This window comes from Pan troglodytes, chromosome 3, assembly GCF_028858775.2.
Source record: "Pan troglodytes isolate AG18354 chromosome 3, NHGRI_mPanTro3-v2.0_pri, whole genome shotgun sequence".
NCBI lineage: Eukaryota > Metazoa > Chordata > Mammalia > Primates > Hominidae > Pan > Pan troglodytes.
The window spans coordinates 15,432,622-15,453,145 of record NC_072401.2 but is presented as its reverse complement, the minus strand read 5'-3'; the positions used below and the strand labels follow the sequence as shown (position 1 = coordinate 15,453,145).

The 20,524-nt window shown below is 38.0% G+C and overlaps 1 long non-coding RNA gene across 1 annotated transcript in view; it reads left to right on the top strand.

Annotated features, from left to right (window-relative positions):
- LOC104005995 (uncharacterized) overlaps positions 1–14,604 on the top strand; it is a 38,088-nt gene extending 23,484 nt beyond the window's left edge. The window contains exons 7-9 of the long non-coding RNA XR_001716778.3: positions 5,348–5,496; positions 12,778–12,986; positions 14,284–14,604. This is a non-coding gene — a long non-coding RNA (uncharacterized LOC104005995). The remainder of the gene's footprint in view (positions 1–5,347; positions 5,497–12,777; positions 12,987–14,283) is intronic.
- The last annotated feature ends 5,920 nt before the right edge of the window (positions 14,605–20,524 follow it).

Sequence of the window (20,524 nt, the reverse complement as noted above, 5' to 3'; positions counted from 1 at the left end):
GTAAATATTATTATCCTAATTTTGTAGATTAGAAATTTGAGATTAAGGGAGTTTTATAGCTTAGCCAATGTCATTCAGGGCAAAGGCTAGAATTTTCAACCTGAGTTCATGGCATTCCAAAACCCATTTATATCCCACCACAGGAACCTGCCATGAAAATTAGGTGAGGGACTATGTGTGCTTGTTATTCTTTGTAGTTAAGAAGGATATAACTAATCATGTTATACCCTGTCTAAGGACTACTTCTGTCATTAGATTTTCAGCCCAAAGTGATTGCCTAAGAGCAGACTTTCTTTTTCAGTAGTTCCCATTCAATGCATTTACCTAGGTATCTGCAAAGTCATGGCATTTGATGAGACTTCTCTAAGAAAGAGAATGGGCTTAAACTCTCTTCTGTTGACTCATTTAACTAAGTAACAGAACTAATGCTTGTTCTTTGTCATAATTAGGTTTGCAACCTCATTTGTGGAGCCTAAAACACTCATTTGCACACATAGCTGCCTGAAATGGCTTTGTTTTACAGTGCATTTCCTTGTCTTCAGAGTCAAATAAAACACAACCATTGAGGTCCACAGTTACGGAACAGGCATGGCTGAAAAAGTAGACATATCATCACATTTTGTAGCCAGAAGAAATTATTCAATTGAAACAATCACTTCATTTTGTAGAGGCAGAATAACTTGTCCAGGTCACACATATGTGATTAAAATTAAAACATGAGTCTTAGATTTCTCCTGAGGCTCAAATCTGGGTGTTACTAAAACTTCTTTCTATGCTCCATACGTTGAATTCCAGTTGCTATTTGTTCCAAGTTTTACAAGAGCAATTCTTGTTTTGTGAATATACCATGAACAAAATACTTAATTATTTCTTTTAAAAACCAAACCAATTTCAAGGTCCTTAAACCTAGAAGGAATGGCAGCTGCAAAGATATAACTTGCTATGTTACCTAAGCACCTCTGTGTTTTAGCCATGCCTCTTAATTTTGATTCCTTAACAAATTCTTATTTGGTGCTTACCTTGCATTTTGCTTGGCTCTGGAGAAGTGATTCAATGATAAACCAATAAAAATACTGCCTTTATCTAATTTAGAGTGTTGATGCATGAGAGAAATGAGATAGTAGATGTGAAAACTGAAAACTTTTTGTAAAGTGTACAATTCTGTAAAAATTAGACATAACATGACACCATTTGCAATTGCCAGTGTACATATCATAGATGGAGATTTGAAATATTGAAAACTCCTGATCATAAACAAAAGATACATTTATATTGTAAGTTTATGACATCTAGACATTGAAATTGGACAGAATGCTTAATAACAAAAGTTTGTTATGTGCCAGTCACTTATTTGTAATTTCTGTTCTCCACTCAAATGTAAATATAGAAAAATTGTATCTTTTTTATTACTATTATTCCAGCTGTTTGAATAGTAAGCACACACTATGCACTAAATATTTGATGAACAAGTTAATAAATTAATACTTTTTGTGTATGTATGTTAGTTTTATGATACAGGACCAAAAGTGGAATTAGTGGACATAAGATTATATAAAGTCTTGATAGATATTGCTAAATTCCTCTTCCAATTAATTGATTATACCAATTTATCTTTTAATTATCTAATTTATTAAAAAGGATACTGAGTGCCTGTACATTTTAAGCTCTTTTGTATCTGGCTAGCATATTTTTCTTCTGGGAATAACAGTCCCTTCCTCTGGGAATTATGACTTCCCTCATCCTTCTGCTGAGAGCAGCCAAGTTAATGTGAACTCATCTTCTGATGCAACGATTGCGTCAGGAGGGGTTCCAGAATCAAGCTGGGCTAATCATAGAACCTCATCTCTGAGGTCATCAATTATTGGTCCAGGAATGTTCATTGGATCTAGTCAGGGCCAGAGACTGACTTTCTTGGAATTTTTGGGCATGGGAAACGTGACTTGAATCAATAATTTTCTGATGGTTGAAGCTATTAAGGACTTAAAACTCAGAATTTGTTGGTTGCTGTTTTTCACCAAAAGGACAAAGTTAGCTGGCACCAAGATAGAGAAGTATGAAGCCATACCCAGAGATAATGGACTTATCCCCCAAGATAAGTCCAAATGGAATTTCAGTGCCTGGTTCTCAGTGCTCCTGCAGTCAAACTACATGAGCAATGTTAAGATTCAGGAAATATCTCAATCTCTTTATGATGATAGTAGTAAACAGTAATAATTTTCTTCTTTTTACCTTAAATTGGTTCAAATTATCTTTCCCCCATTTTTTGTAACCAAGCATCATAATAGCGAAGCTTACTACACCAGCAGGCACCTTGACTTAATGTTCTCTTAAGAAGTATATGAAAGCATCCATTTGCCCATATATTTACCTATAAGGGTTGTTATAAATATTTACATTGTTGTGTTCATATGGTGAGTAAAAACAATAGAATCACTTATTTGTTTTAATTTGTGTTACTTAAGAAGCAGCTACGCTGAGAATGTTTTCCGGTCTTTATTGGCTATTTATAATTCTGTGAATTGCTGATATATAATATTTCGTCATTTTTCTCTGGGGTTGTATTTTTCTTATTAATTTGCAGAAACTTTTGAAAAATCGCTATTAATCTTCATTATATTCATGGCAACTATATTTTCTTGGCCTATTATATGCCCAGTTGTGTTTGTTTATGCTGTATTTTATCACATAGAGGTTATTTTATGTATTCAAATCTATTATACTTTTTCTTTGGGATTCCTGATTTTTTTCTTGTTTAGGAGCTTTTGTCCCACTTCTAAATTATTTTCAAAAATCTAAATTTCCTTTTTACACATCTTAGTTTATTTTCTACCTTTCATTTTATGTTATTCCGATCACTGTACTTTGCTCTTTTCATATGAAATGCAATGCGTACTTTGCAAGATAAGTATTGTTATCTCTATTTTCCAGATTATGGCAAGGAAAATGAGTTTCAGAAATTTGTTCAGGTCACACATAGTAAGTGCTGATATTCTGGCAGCAAACCTCATAATCGTTGATATAGTTAGGATCTGTGTCCTCACCCAAATCTCATCTAGTAGCTTCCATAATTCCCACATGTTGTGCGAGGGACCCAGTGGGAGATAATTGAATCATTGGGCCGGGTCTTTCCCGTGCTGTTCTCATTACAGTGAATGGATCTCATGAGATCTGATGGTTTTAAAAACAGGAGTCTCCCTGCACAAGCTCTCTCTTTGCCTGCCGCCATCCATATAAGATGTGACGTGGTCCTCCTCAACTTCTGCCATGATTGTGAGGCCTCCCCCAAATTGCCCAGTCTTGAGTATGTATTTATCAGCAGTGTGAAAATGGACTAATACAATCCTTCAAATTTTCATGCCATCTGTGCAAAATATAGATGAGAAACTGGCTAATTTATAACTGCTGGAATTTTATTTATTCCCTAAGTGATTTGAGTTAATACTGCAAATTAATATAACAATATAGATATATATTGTGTATGGGACCTTGGATCAGTACAAACTGTAGTCTAAATGCACTTTGTATTCAATATGTCCTTGATTAAGAAATTGGTGAATAAATAAATGATAGGGACTGGGGTGGCAAGGGTCACACTAAGCTCATCTGCGCTTGGAGAGTCAAGGTTAAACTAGAAGCAAAGATGTGGAATAGGATGAGGAAAAAGCTGGATGTCAGGTGTGTGCAGCAGCACCGTTAAGGCACAGCTTCCTACCTGGAGTTCCCAGCTATTCACTATTCTTCCCATAGCGATGAGTTGAGGCTCACTCCTCTGAATTTGCCTAGTGCCTTCACACACCTCTATAGCACTTTTGTCCTTGTCAGCTTAGTGCACTAGGCAGTGTCCTCCCAAGCCATGGCACTTAGTCTTTTTGTTCTGTGCCCCTTTAGTCTTTTTGTTCTGTGCCCCTGGTCTCCTCATAGCACCAGGTATACTATGGAGATGTGGTCCACACACAGGCCAGAGAGCCAGCTGGGGCTGTTGAGCTTGGAAATGTGGCCTGTGATCTAATTTCAGGATGAGAAACTTAGAAAGTTGCCTTATTCTTGATGTTTTTCAAATAATTCTAGATGTAATCATTTTGGTGGCTTAAAAGCAGTGCCAACTTTCTTAATGGCATTCTTCTATTCAATAAAGCAGGCAATTTAAGTTCCAAGGATGTATATATTTCCTATGAAACCCAGTAAGTCTATTTTCTTTTTGAATGAAAGAAATATAGCCTCTAAGTAATACACACACACATACACCCCTATGTGTACATGTATGTATCCATACATATTATTCCTGTATTGGCCTTCATGTAAAAGAAGGCTGCTCAGTACTGGACTCCATGATCAGCAAATGCCAAACTTGGGAAACGTTCAAGTCATCAGTCCATAGATACATTTAACCAGTAATGCATCAGTCTTCCCCATAGGTAGATCCCATCAGAGAGACATCAGTAGCCTCAGCTGCTTCCTCCTGGCTGATACCCCAAAGACATTAGGGTGTTCAGTGATACCTGCCAGGTGCCCACCTCCCAGAAATGGTGTTTAAATGATGGCCTAACAAAAAAGGTCAGTGGACATCATGTTATGTGTGCATTTCACCTGCATAAATGCAATCACAGGGGCTGTAGCAACCATAGAAGTGTGCCACTCCCTTTTAAGAGGACCTTTTGTGGGAAGCACAGCTGATGGCAGCTGTTAGACTTTCACATTTGAAACTGCCAATGCTGTGCGTCATCTAGACTCTTCTAGCCAACATCTGGGTATGGCAGGGGCACTGGGTCCATTCCTTCTCTACCCAATGTGGGATTCCACTAACAGGCAGTGTTGTGTTTGCTTGTTGACTCCTTATTGGTTTGGCTGAGATTTTCTTAGAACTTCACTGTAGTCTGAGCTTTTCCTGGCCAATCCTTCTTTTTCCCTCTCCTTGCATAAGTATCCAATCTGTGTTATGATCTGAAAGCTCTTCCTTATCACTCCTGCTCCCTTTTTCTTTATCTTTCATATGTGTTTTCCCCATCAAATCTCTTGTTTATCTAATCCTTTTTTGGTGCCTACCTCTCAGAAAATCTGAATTGATACAGCAGCTTATCTGAAAAAAAAAGATGGGGTGGTGGTGGTGGTGGAGAAAACAGCAACTTAAATAGTGCCATCTATGAATTAGGAGTGTTCACTGAATGAGCATGAGATGCAGGTACCTTGTTCCCTCAGCCAGGTTCTATGTTCCTTAAAGTCCTAATTTTAGTCAGTAAATATTTATGGCATTTACTCTATGCCAGACAATGTTCTAAATATTTTATTTATACTGAATTATTTGGTGTTTACATCAGCCGTATGATTAACTACTGTTTCCATTTTGCAGATGAGAACATTGAAGCACAGAGAAATTATGTTAACTTGTCCAGTGCCAAAGAGCTATTAAGTGGCAGAGCTGGGATTTACTGCCACTGCACTGTTGCCTCTTTGGTTAGGAGCTCTTTGCTGTGCTGAGATTGCAGTATTTAAAGATAGGTATTTTTGATAAAATATGTTCATTAAACTTTCTTCAATTTCTTTGCATGATACTTAGCTAAATAAATAAGAATTTCTTTCCAGCAGTGAAAGGAAAGCTGACTACACTGAATTTGTTAGTCTTCAGTATGGCAACTTCCTAGAAATTGAGGTTCAGAAAGTTGTCCAGGTCATTTGCAAGAAGAATATTGATATTATATATATACATATATATAGACCATATATTATATAATTAATATCTATAATCATATATTACATATTATATGATTATAGATATTAATTATATATATTATAAATATATAATTATTACATATATATTATATATATATAAAAACATATATATATATCAGCTATTTCAAATGACAATTCTCAGATTTGCTTCATCCAGGCAAAGTCTTTTAGTGGATTTTTGTGGGGTAAGAGTGAAAAGGGTCAGTGGTATGTTCCAATGTTGGAAAATTAGTCAGAAATATATATTTCTCTTCTATTACCAGCTGGAAAACTCTATTTTCAGAGGACTCATGTGACTCAACAGGACCCACTTGGATAATTTCCATATTTTAAGGTCAACTGTGCCATATAAAAAAATCTAATCACAAGAGCAGAATCCACCATATTCATGGTCAGTAAAGCAGGCAATTCAAATTCTAAGAATATATGTATTTTCTGTGGAACCCAATAAGGCTATTTTCTTTTAGAATGAAAGAAATATAGCTCTTAAGTAATACACCAAGAATTATTTAATTTAATAAGTTTCAATTCAGAAATATATATTTCTGACTAATTTTCTGACATTAGAATATACCACAACCCTCTTCACTCTTACCCTGCAAAAATCCACTGAAAGACTGCCTGGGTGAAGCAAACCTGGGAATTGTCATTCAAAATAACTGATTTTTGCAGAGTGATGGATGACAATTTTCAAGTAGTTACGATGCTCAGGATAATGTAGTAGATAATGAACATGCATCCAATAATTTAAATCACACAACCACCTGTGGAGTGGTTGCCCATTTAAGAAGGAAGAAATCCGGGCCGGGCGTGGTGGCTCACACCTGTAATCCCAGCACTTTGGGAAGCCGAGTCGGCCGGATCACGAGGTCAGGAGATCGAGACCATCCTGGCTAACACGATGAAACCCCGTCTCTACTAAAAATACAAAAAATTAGCCAGGCGTAGTGGCGGGCGCCTGTAGTCCCAGCTACTCGGGAGGCTGAGGCGGGAGAATGGTGTGAACCAGGGAGGCGGAGCTTGTAGTGAGTGGAGATCGCGCCACTGCACTCCAGCCTGGGTGACTGAGCGAGACTCCGTCTCAAAAAAAAAAAAAAAAAAAAAAAAAAAAAAAAAAAAGTAAGAAATCTGAACTAGATATATAAATAAATTGCTCAACGTCAGAGCTCGTAAGTAGCTGAGTCAAATGAAAACCAAACCTTACCAATTAGTCTGTGTTGTTGTTATTTTAAACCGCCTGCATTAGCTAACAGGGTTTATATTTCTGAGCTACCCCCTCACTCCCAACTATTCTTGCTTCTGTGGACTTTCTTCTTAACCGTGGCAAATCAGACCTACTTTAAGCTTTTCATGATGTCACAGGACTTCTTTATGAATTAAATTACTTTAATGCCAACATTTGTGAGATTATGTGTGATTTTAGACAACTACTTTTGTTACTCATTCTTTTTTCATTCCCCAATGTTTATAAAATACCCTCTCTCTCTCTTTTTCTTCTTTTTTTTTTTTTTTAAGACAGTCTCTCTGTCACCCAGGCTGGAGTGCAGTGGCGCCATCTCGGCTCACTGCAACCTCCGCCTCCCGGGTTCAAGCAATTCTCCTGCCTCAGCCTCCTGAGTAGCTGGGATTACAGGTGCGTGCTACCACGCCTGGCTAATTTTTGTATTTTTTTTAGCAGAGGCGGGGTTTCACCATGTTGGCCAGGCTGGTCACGAACTCCTGGCCTCAGGTGATCCACCCACCTCAGCCTCCCAAAGTGCTGGGATTACAGGTGTGAGCCACTGCGCCAGGCCTAAAATACCTTCTCTTTTAGGCAGATAGATAAAGGCCATTCTAAAACAAGCCCTAAGATTTCCTGCTTACTGTTGCACATATTTTTCATAATCCCCAGGACAATGAATATGGTGGATTGTAATGGTTAATACTGAGTGTCAACTTGATTGGATTGAAGAATGCAAAGTATTGATCCTGGGTGTGTCTGTGAGGGTGTTGCCCAAGGAGATTAACATTTGAGTCAGTGGACTGGGAAAGGCAGACCCACTCTCAATCTGTGTGGGCACCATCTAATCAGCTGCCAGTATGATCAGAATAAAAGCAAGCAGAAGAACATGAGAGACCAGACTGGCTTAGCCTCCCTGCCTACCTCTTTCTCCTGTGCTGGATGTTTCCTGCCCTCGAACATCAGAGTCCCAAGTTCTTCAGCTTTGGGACTCGGACTGACTTTTTTTGCTCCTCAGCTTGAAGATGGCCTATTGTGGGACCTTGTGACTGTGTAAGTTAATACTCCTGAATAAACTCTCCTTTTTAAATACATCTATCCTATCAGGTGTGGTGGCTCATGCCTGTAATCCCAGTACTTTGGGAAACCGAGGCAGGCAGATCACTTGAGGTCAAGAGTTCGAGACCAGCCTGGCCAACATGGTGAAACACCGTCTCTACTAAAAATCCAAAAATTAGCTCTGTATTCTGGCACATGCCTGCAATCCCAGCTACTTGGGAGGCTGGGGCAGGAGAATTGCTTGAACCCGGGAGGCGGAGGTTTCAGTGAGCCGAGATCGCACCATTACACTCAGCTTGGGCAAAGAAGTGAGACTCCATCTCAAAATAAAGTAAAATAAAATAAAATAATATAAAATAAATACATCTATCCTATTAGTTCTGTCCCTCTAGAGAACCCTGACTAATACAGTGGACTTTGCTCTTGTGATTGGATTTTTTTATATGGCACAATTGACATTAAAATAGGGAAGTTATCCAAGTGGGCACTGTTGAGTCATAAGAGTCCTTGAAAACAGAGTTTTCCAGCTGTTAATAGAAGAGGAAGTCAGATTGGAAAGCATAAGAAGGTTTTTCCACACAATTGCCAGCCTGAAGATGGAGGGGCCCAGATGATATGGAGTGTGGGTGGCCTCTAGGAACCCTTGGCTGACAGTCAGTAAGGAAATGGAGATCTTAGTTTTATAGTATAATGAAGCTGGATTTTGCGAATACTCTGAATGAGCTTGGAAGCAGATTCTTTTCCAGAGCCGCCAGATAAGAACTTAGCCTAGTCAACACCTTGATTTCAGCCTTCAGTGCTCTCATCAGATCATAGACCCTAGCCAAGCTGTGAATGGACTTCTGACCTAAAGGACCAGGACTAATAAATGGTTGCTGTTTGGAGCCACTAAGATTATGGTAATTTGTTATGCTGCACTAGAGACAAATATACCCTTTATAGAGGATCATGATAGTTCTTGGTCCTGAGGATATAACATAGCCTCTGCAATCACAGAGTTTATGTTCTGGGAGAAGGATGGGGAATGAAGAAGATGCATGAAGAAATACCAATAAATAAACACACGGTAAAATATCAGATGGTGGTCAGTGTTATGAAGAGAATTATAATGGGGTGATATAATTGAGAGTGTTAGGGGGCTCCTTTAGATCAGTTGGTCAAGAGAAGTCTCCTTGATGCAGTCTTATTTGAGAAGACTCATATGACAAGAAGTTTCCAGTCAAGTTCAGTTCTGGGAGAAGTGCAATCCAGGTAGATGAGGTGCCACTGTGAAGGGCTTCACGTGAGGAAGAACTTGTGATTGACAGACAGGTGGTATGGCTGGCCCCTAGATGATGGTGGGGCCAGAGGAAGTTGGAGAGATGGTTAGAGGTCAGATTTGGTGGGACTTTGTGTATTATGGTAAAGAATTTGAATTTGATTCTAAATGTGTTGCACCATTGGAAGACTCTAAATAGATTCTATGATTTGATTTATACTTTCAAGATTTTATACAGTGCGGAGACACATAGAAAGATTTCAGTTAGTAATAGAGCAAGACTTTTTGTTCCTCTTTCAAAAAATTGAGATACTTATCCACCTGTACATGTGGAGAATATTTATATTTTTATTTAAAAATTAAATATTTATTTTATTTTATATTTTTATACATTTTATATATGTATTTATATGTATATATACACGTATAAATTTATATGTATTTATATGTATATATACACATATAAATTTATATATATTTATATGTATATATGTGTATATATATACGTATATGTATATATATAAAATATATATTTATACATTTTATATTTAAAGTTTTAATGCATTTTTTTTTTAGCTCAGGGATATTATCCTTTTACACTTTTTCTATCCTCCTTTTACCCTTGTCCTTTTTATGTTTTCTATCTTCTCCTTTCTGTGTTTACTTTTTTTATTTTGAAAAAAATCAGAAAAAGTTTACAGAGAAGAGTATCAAAATATCTGACCAAGAATCAACATTTAACATACTGACATGTTTGCTCCAAGTTCTTATGCTTTTTAAAAGAAGGGAATGTTATGTGTTAAAGTCAAGTCCATTTTGTCCTTCATCCTTATCCTAATTTTTTTTTTGAAGAAGTTAAATGTATCATAGATTTTGTGTGTATCCTTCTAGGCCTTTATTGATTTTTAATTTTTTTACATACACATGTATGTTTAATTGTTTGGTGGATTTTTAAATTAAAAACACTATCTTTTACATATTTATTGTTTATTTATACAATGTCACTAAATTAAGTTTGTATAAAGGCTATAATAAATGTTAAAAAAAGGTTTGCCTAGGCTAATAGGAAAATGAGGACCAGTTGAGAGTCATCTGTGGACATTCAGATGAGCAAAGATGGTGGTTTGGACAAGGGCAATGGTAGTAGTGGTGAAGAGAAATGGATAGATTTGAGATCTGTTTCAGAGACAGTCCTTGCTGATGCATAGGATGTGGGAGATGAAGGACAGAGAAGAACTAAGATAACTCCTAGATTTTTTTTTGGCTTGAGCAATTGAGAGGATGAGATTGATGAAAATAAGAGGTTGGATTGTGGAGAATCAATAGGCCTATTTTGGCCATAAAACGTTTGAGCTGCCTATCGGGCATCAGGTGAAGACGTCAAGTTTACAGTTACATATGTAAGTCTGAAATTCAGAAGGAAGATTAAAATTGGAGATAAAAATGAGGGAATGATCAGCAAAAGGAATCATACATAGGACCTTGAGATTACCTAAAGAGAGACTACAGATAGACCAGAGAAAAAGGATAAGGACTGAAGTCTAGGGTACTCCAAAATTTGGGGATCAAAGAGTGAACCTGCATAGCAGTATGAGCAGGAATAGCCAATGCATTAGAGGGAAACAGGACGGTGTGTGGGGTGCTGGAAGCCAAGAAAAGAGAGAGGAGGGAACAAGGTGTGAAATCCAGTCAGTGATTCTATGCAGCAGCTTTTTTACATTTGATCCCCACCATGACCCTGTAGAGTAGGCAATGACAGAATTATTATTTTTATTTGTAGATAAAGAGCAGCTTTGAGAGATTAAATGACTTTTCCAAGTGGCCTGGCTAATCAGGGGGCCTTCCAAGTGCCTGGTTCCTGATCCCTTTGCCTTTCCAGGGAGCATTGCAGCGACTTTGTCTCCTTCTGTTGGGTTGTATTACATTAATGTCTTGGGGCCTGTGGCACACTTAATATTCAGTGCTTCTATAAAAAATGAATGCTGGGGTTTTATATGCTTGTGACCCGTTTTTATGGGTTTCCTGCTTCCTCATTTGTTGTTAGGACGTCAATTAGCCCTTCTCCTTACCCTTAGTGCTCCTGCCTGCAGTGACCGTGGCTTGCCTTCTGTTATTTTAAATTTGTTGAGCACTTTATAATTCACACCTGAATTCCAAATGTGTGGCAGGTACCCGAATTTTTCATAGATGATGCCAAGTGTATATTAGTAGGGCTTTAAATATTTACAGAATGCTTGGCCCTGTTTAATTATTAACACTGGGTCATGTTAAGTGAAACAATGTTCACCTAGCGTTTTGATATTCTTGCAAAAGTGTTCAAAAGGGTTTGTGGAAAATAATAGCACTAAATTTTCTCTATTCTGTCACGACAAATAAATTTGTACCAAGATCATCCTATAGCTAGTCCTGGAAAAGTACTGTGATTCAAGTGGAAAAGTACTCTGATTTACTCTTTGGAAAACAATTTCTGGGATCTAACAGCCTCAGTCCCATGATTGAGAATGTCTTTCCTTTTTTTTCTCTGTCTGGTTTAGGGAACACTCAGTTACTGAGAAACAATAAAGAAAAAAATTTAAACAATAAAAATTAGAGTAAAACACCAGGAAAAAAATACACACACACATATTTGCAAGACATGAAGGTTAAGTTTATGTGTACAATGACTTGGTTGATTTGGTAGTGTATAATGAAATTAAAGCCATTTGTTCTACAGCCAAAGTTTATAAGTAAACTCAATGAACCAGGATTGTTTTTTAATGAAAAATTTTAAGATACCAATTAGAATGTTTAGTTCACAAAAATTTAATTCTCCTTATAAACTAAAATGGCACTTATTTGTCATCTCTCCAGTCAAACTATCTTCATGATTTTTCTGCCTATTGTAGAAGGCTGCTGGATAATAATATTAAAGGAAAAAATGCCTTAAAATTGTATAGGATTTGAGGGCCTCCTTCCTCCTTCTGTGGAGAAGTATGTATTCCATTGCATGGAGAGCAAGAGAGCAAGGAAAGAGGCTCACATTTATATTCGTGGGAGGTAGGGCCGTCTGAAGGATTTGAAGATCAGTGTATTAGTTTTCTAGGGTTGTGTAACAAAGTACCACAGAGTGAGCAACTGAAACAACAGAAATGTATGGTCTTGCAGCTCTGGAGGTTGAAAGTCTGAGATCAAGGTGTGGGCAGAGCTGGTTCCTTCTGAAGGTTGTGAGGGAAGGTCTATTCCAAGGCTGTCTTCTTGGTCATGTATTCATATGATCTTTCTTCTCTGCATGTCTCTGTGTCCAAATCTCCTCTTCTTATAAGGAAACCAGTCATATTTTATTGAGGCCACCTGTATAACCTTGTTTTAGCTTGATTACTTTTTTAAAGGCCCTACTCCACATAAGGTCACATTCTGAAGTGCTGGAGTTAGGACTTCAACATATTAATTTTGAGGGGAAACAATTCGGCCCATAACAATCAGACGTCTTTAGTTCATTAACTTATTAATTTATTGGCCTCTTGTACCAAAACAGACACTGCACCAGGAACTGGAGGACAAGGTAGCCAATTTCTTGCCATTCTATTAAGGGAGGAAGATTTTAAACAAATAACTACAACAAAATGTACAGAGTGGCATGATCAAAGGAGTACAAGGAGCTATCAGAGATGACTAGGAGTTGGCCAGATGAAGAAAGCGTAGAGGGAAGTGTCTTGAAACCTTTCCCCTGAACAAACCTGAAAGGTAGAAGACCATGAGATGACGCCTCTGGGGGACTGGGTATATAGCTCAAGGCTGTCCACACAACTGGGATATCCTTTCATTGAGGTTTTATGCTCTCTTTTTCATAGCATTTATGCATTTTATATTCTACTCTGTAATATATTTATGTTGGTTTAAATATAAAAGTAATCTTTTAAATCTATTTCTATCAAGAAAAAGGCCAAACCAAAATGATTTCCTTCCTACCACCAGGAATATATACTATTTTTACCTCCTGTTGTGTCCCCAGTAGTTCTAATTTTACCCCAGTTTGAGAGACATGGCTCTTATCACCCCAGATTTTATCCTTGGATTAATCCAGAGCATGTGAGAATTGTCTTGGTTTGGACCAAATATATCAGAGCAACTAAATTAAATCTGTGGTAGTGTTGATAGATGTTTTCAAATTCATCGTTACATACACCATAGGGATGCTACTGACAGTTCCATTGTCATGCAGTGACCCCTTTAGGAAGACTTGGGGGAAAAATGATTTATCTGAGGACTCTGGATCAGAAATATCTTTATTCCTCCAAAGTATAATGTGGCCCCTTTAACTGATCATTCTTCTTTCTTTGCTTTGGCTGCCAGGAGGCTCAAAAGAAAATTACTGTTTGTTTGTTTGTTTATTTATTTATTTATTTATTTAGAGATGGAGTCTTGCTCTGTCATCCAGGCTGGAGTCCAGTGGCGTGATCTCTGCTCACTGCAAGCTCTGCCTCTCGGGTTCATGCCATTCTCCTGCCTCAGCCCCCCGAGTAGCTGGGACCACAGATGCCCGCCACCATGCCTGGCTAATTTTTTGGTATATTTAGTACAGATGGGGTTTCACCATGTTAGCCAGGATGGTCTTGATCTCCTGACGTCGTGATCCACCCACCTCGGCCTCCCAAAGTGCTGGGATTGCAGGCATGAGACACCGCACCCAGCCTACCATTTTATTTTTAATCAATTTGTTGGGGCTTTTACTGTTCAGAGTCTATCTAGTAACTTTCCCATTGTTCTCCTCTCACCATTTTACCTTTATTATCTCTTCAGCTTTATCTTATTATTTATAATATAGCAGTACTATGTGTTATTATATAGTCTATAGAGCTATATAGACTATAAAATAACACTATAAGACTATTACATTGCATCAGAACGTTTGTATTATTTTTTATTTTATTGTGAGTGCAGTGGATATTGCTGTTTATATACCCATTATTGTATTTGCCCTAAGTAAACTATCCCAGTGTTCATTTAATGATGCATCTCCTTCTGTCACCCTTGATTTCAGGAACCCTGGCTCCATCTTCAGCTCTGGAGGTTCATGCAAGTGGTTTGGAGCTAATTCATCCAAAACTGGCATAGCGATTCAGGAATCCAGGTCTAAGACAGTTAGCACTTGCTAGGCCCCTGGACTCCATTCATGAATCGATCAAGCTCAGGCCAGAGACACAAGAGGGAGAAATTCTTAGGGTTCTAAGTAAGACATTTCCTATAACTGAAAAACAAACCACTGGATGTCAGAGGGAAGTAAATACACTGAGTAAGGGTCAATCAAAAAACTATGGAGAAACTGAGTTATAGTCTTCAGGTTAATAAATCCTCAAGTCTAGCTGGTTTCTAGGTTTCTTTTTTCCTGAGCCAAATGTATTTCCTTATTATTTTAAGATAGTCTGAATTTTTGTTGCTTTGTTATTGTTGTTCTCACTTAAACAAACCACCTCTGATATGGTTTGGATGTTTTGAGCCCTCCAAATCTCATGTTGAAATGTGATTCCCAGTGTTGGAGTGAGTTCTCACTCTGAGTTCATGCAAGAGCTGGTTGTTGAAAAGATCCTGGCATCTGTTTTGTTCCTTCTCTTGCCATGAGACACACTGGCTCCTTTTCACATTTTGCTATGATTGTAAGCTTCCTGAGGCTGCCAACCAGAAGCTAAGCAGATGCTGTTACTTTGCTTGTGAAGTCTGCAGAATGATGAGACAAATAAACCTCTTTTCTTTCTGAATTACCCAGCCTCAGATGTTACTTTATAGCAAAGCAGAATGGACTAACACAACCTCAGATCCTTTCAGGAGCAAGGCACAACATAAATAAATAAATCAAGACTAAAAAGTGACAGCACATGGAACAACGGTAGCCATTCATGGCTACATCCGGCTCCCTTTGCCAGCCCTGCCTCTCACTGTGTGCACCTCTGCTTCCACAGCCCCATCCACACTCCAGAAGGACTGGCATTTCTCTGGATGCATCATGCCACCCCCTACCTTCTTGACTCTGCACAAGCTATTATCTACAATCACAATGTATTATTTCTGTCCATTAATGAGTCAACACAAATATCCCTTTCTAAGAAAGACCAACCTGAGCTTGCTGAGCCTGCTTACATCCATCTATATTTCTGTCTATCTATCTATCTATCTATCTATCTATCTATCTATCTAATCTATCTAATCTATCTATCTCTATCCATCCATCCATCCATCCATCCATCCATCCATCCATCCATCCATCTTTCCATCTATCTAATTCCTCTGCACACTGTAGTCATCTCTCCATTTCTACAGCCATGACATAGCTTTGTAGGTGGTTATGTGTCTCCCCTAGGCAGTAAATTCCTTGAGGGCAGGCACCAGGTCTCTTCACCTTGGAATCATGACTGCCTAGTATACTGCCTGCTTCTCAATCCCTTTGCATACAATTTGTTGTCTTTCAAAGTAAGCATCTGGAAATTGAGAAATAAGAAGGAATTGGGTTCTTTGGTGACAGAAATTTGATCCCAGAGAACAACTTCATGTACTACTTTGGAAAGAGCTCAGAAAATCTGGGGATAGATTCTATAATTTCAGAGTATTAGAACTAGAAAGGCTTTTAATATAAACTTCTCATTTTCTGAATAGGGAAGCTGAGACCCAGAGAAATGATATGACTAGCCCAAGGTTGCTTAGCTTATTAGACTTGGGCCAGGACAAGAACCCAAGTCCTCTTCCTCCCAGACTGCTGTTCATGTGGCTACTTTTCCGCTGTCTTGCATGCTCAACTCTTTGTGCAACCTTGGTTTGAGTCACTTAGTCCTCACTAACTCCGTTTTTCTCCATTGCAAGAATGGAATTATTCCCACTGGATTGTTGGGTAGAACCAAATGATGTAAACACGTGAAAGTACTTTAAGCATCATTAAAATATGATGTTTTGTCTTAGGATACTTTTCAACCCTGGGTACTATGCGGAAAAAACCATTCATTCTCCATGGTGACAGGAAATATTGTAGAATCTTACAATTGGCAGGCCTACAAAGAGTAAAATTCAAGACATTACAGACAGCATCTTTTTTTCATTTGTTTCAACAACCATTGTTTCATTTTAATAATCTGTGACAAGATGTTTAGCTAATAAGAAAAGCCTGGTAAGTAAATTGGTTAAAAACAAATATAGTCAGCACTGTAGGCCTTTCCTAAAATGCTTTGCTATTAACCCTTTTGTCAAGTAGGGTGTCAGCACTGCTGGGCAGGCACTTGTGGGATTTGCCAACCTTGGAGACTTCTGAAGAGTTGAAGTCAAATGGGGTTGTTTATTTCAGTGCTGCTCAATGTGCCTAGTTTATGGATAAGAAACTTAATTTTTTTTAAAAAAAGACTAGAATATGGAATATTTGGGGGTTTGTGAGGTTGTAAGCATGAAATGAAAGGCATACCAAACCAGCTATTTTCCATTCTATCACCTCAAGCTTGCTCTTGCAAATGTTTATTTAGATAATTTAGGCAGTTTTTATTTATCATTATGAACTGTGTGTGCTAAATACAGTGCTACATGTTGGGGAGATAGAGGGGAGAATTAAACCAACTGGGTTCTTCCCTAACCACAGCTATAGTCCCTTGAGGAAAATACATGAACAGGTAATGATATGCATTAAGGGAAGTACAAAGCGCTATAGGAGAACTCGGTTGGACCCTACATTATTTCCAGGGATTGACTGAAATATAAGAGTGTGCCTCTGGGCTAGTTTTTAAGTCTGACAGTCAGTCACTCTCATTTGCAGTTTAATTTCAACTTTCCACTCCTAAACTTTCAGGATGCTTTATTTGTCCTACGCCTATATTTAATAATAATGATAGCAAAATAGCTACTACTTAATAAGTACTCTGTGGTATGTTCTAAATAGCATCTTGCACAAATACTCATGTTTAGTTTAACCCTTCAATAACTCTAGTTTCTATTAGGAAACAGAATCCAATGTAAGTCTTTTGTAACTTTTTTGCTAATTCTTCATACAATTTTCTTCTGCTCATCTAAATTATTTTGGCCAGTCTTTTTAGTCAAATTTTCCCTATTAATGTGTATTTGTATAATTGGAGGATGATGATGATGATGACATTAACTCATGTTTATTGGTGCTTACTGTTTTGCTAGACACAGGGCTAAACTCCTCACAAAGCATCTTTTCATTTAATTGGCTCAAAAATCTTATGAAATATGTCCAATTTTTTCTCCATTTTTGACAGATGAGGAAATGGAGGCTCAGAGAAGTTAAATGTTCCTGATAGATACACAACTGCTTAGTGAGAGACCTGGAATAAAATCTCTATCCTTCCATATGTTAAGCTTGAAAATTGAACACTATGTTACTTGAATACTACGCTACTTCAAAAGAAGTAGCATAGTATTCCACAGCTAAAAGATGCTACCCATGAACAGATGATTTTATATGTCTACTAGAAGACTATGATGCAGAACTCTGCCTAGACTGCCCTTTCTAGTTTCGCCACTTGGCTGACTCCATTGTTTGTGTTTTCTTAATTGTCATTAGGCCTCCAGTTAATCACAATCCATTATTCACATAGACTTGTCACTTCTCCCTCCCAAACCCTTGAACTGTTGGCAGGTAAGTACAGACATTGATCTTCAAGAACAAAAAGAATAGTAGGAGAGACAATAATGAATGGAATGGCTCAACCACTTTTCTGAAGATAGGAAACAGATGCAGGCATGGCAAGCAACTTAGCAGAGTGGAGAAAGTGCCTCCTTAAATGCCTGCAGATGACTTGCCCATGGAGCCTGAGAAGCTCTACAAAAAGAGTATAGGATCAGTGGAAGGCTGGAGGGATAGGCTCAAGCAGGGTGACTGGCAGACCCCTGAGGGTGTGGCTTCCTCCCAGCCTTTCCTAGCCAGAAGGTGGTTACATCCTTGCCTTTACTATCATGCTGGAGAAAAGTCATTCTTTGGAGAATAAACTAGTGGGAGTGTGGTCTCAGGGACACCAACATCTGGGGAGAGCAAGGTAGTGTGGCATGGGGTTAAATGGGATTAAAGAAAATGTATACAACAAATTCGGAGACCCTCAGCAGCCTTCCCCCATTGCTTTAGAAGGCCAGCAGCCAGACATATGTCCTATTCTTCACCTTCTACAGCAGCAGATTGGAAGGTCATTTTGTGTAGAAATGAAGTGGGCCCAGAGAGATTTTTAGACACAGACATGTGGAGCTCTCCATCAGGAAGGATGGCTTGCCCTTTCATTACCCCGAGTAAAACCCAGCAATTAAGTATCTGCCCATGCTTACAGTGCTTCAGATGAAACACTTGATGCTTCACTCTGAAAAAACAAGTGGACAATCCAGGATAACTGGATATTTTGAGGAAGGCTTTCCACATGAAAGAGCTGAAAACACACACAATATCAACCAATCAATGAAAGAAACAAATCAACAAAACAACAAGGAAAAGGAATTCAGTGAAATAGAGACAATGTTGGGAACAAAGGAAAACTTTCAAAAAGCTGCCACTAATAACTTCAGAAATACAAGAAAATTTGTTGCATCTTTAGAATAACAACAGGAAGCTTGGGAAAAAGAAACATCAGAGCAATAAAGAGCTCTTGGGGAAAATATTTTTATTTCATATCCCAGAAAATAAATTTAAAAGTGCATACAATTTTGGAAAATAACTTTATTGAGAAACAAGAGGAATAATGATGAATAAGAAGGAAGAAAAGAAAATTAGAATCTCAATCTAGGAAGCTTCATCTCTAAACATTAGGAGTTTCAGAAAGAGAAGATAGAGAAAAAGGAAAGGATAAGATAATCAAATGAATAATGTAGGAATATCTCTTACAGCTGAAATACGTGAGCTTCTACATTGACGAGTTCCCTAATTACTCAGCACACTATACACAAGAAGACCCTAGAAGAGTTACTTGAGATGAAAGAGGGAGGGAGGGAGGGAGGGAGAGGGAGGGAGAGAGAGAGAAAGAGAGAGAGAGAGAGAGAGAGGAAATTCAAAATGGCTTCTGAATGTTCTAGCATTCAGCAACACTGAATGCTAGAACAAAAGAGAAGTATTTTCAAAACTTGGAGGGATAATTATTTTCAATCTACTATTCTATACTAAGCCAAATTATCGATTGAGGGTACACAGTAGTATACAGACATTTTCTGACATGAAAGGCTCAAACGTTTTGCCCACTACACATCTTTTCTTAAGAAGCAAATGAAGAATGTTCTTTATAAAATGAGGGAGTCAATCAAGGAAGAGAAAGATGTGGTATTAAAAAACCAGGCCATGTAATGCCTGGGGTGGAGGAGGGTGGAGAAAAGAAGGCTTAGCATGAAAGCCAGGTAGCTGGCCCGGAGATCAAAGGGTCCACAATAGGAGCAGAAGAACTGTAGGCTGTGGGAGAGAGGGTGCAGGATGGGTGGGTCGAAGAAGGGAGGGCAGGAGGCAGAAACGTATAGAGTGTTTGAAACTGTAGCCCAGCAAGTGCAAAAATTACCGATAGATTTTAAAAGATCCGTTGGGGCATTTAGGACAAAAGTAATAGTAAGTACATTTAAAAAATTAACAGAAACCAGGATGTATTAAGAATCTGAGGAAAAACAATAAGTTCTAGGAGAAGGAATATGTAATTATGGTACATTACATGGTTTAGTAATAAACAACATTTATATAGTCATAATGATGTACCCAGTATTTGATATATAATTAAATTGAGGGATGTGGGTTGAGGATGGCATAAGAAAGCTAACCCCTTAAGTTCTATAACAGGAAGTCACTACAAAAGGCTGAAAATTTATAAAACAAGATTTAGCAGTGTAAGCATCTTATTTTGAAGATAGGGAAACAATTACCAGGAGAAGTAGGTACAACAATTGAAAGAGGTTGGCTCTGGGGAGCAGGACTGGGGTTTTGATGGTGACTGGGGCAGAAGATTACCATTTTCTCAGTATAATCTAGTTTATTTTATTTAAAGAACATTTATTATTTAGATGAAATAAAACAACCAGTATTAAAAATCATGCTTCCTGTGCAGCTTTTTTTGATGCCTTCCATGCAATCAAAATTACTTGTCTTCCCCTCTTCTCCCACTCCAATTCTCCCTCCTCATTTTGTACTCATCCAGATTATATGACCTATTTTGCTAGTTTCATTTATTTATGATCTGGCTTTTGAGACTAATGATGAGTTATGTGAGTGTAGGGGCTACGTCAAAGGTTTCCAAAATTGCCTTGGTTCACATTGCCTTTATTGTCTCAGTAATGTT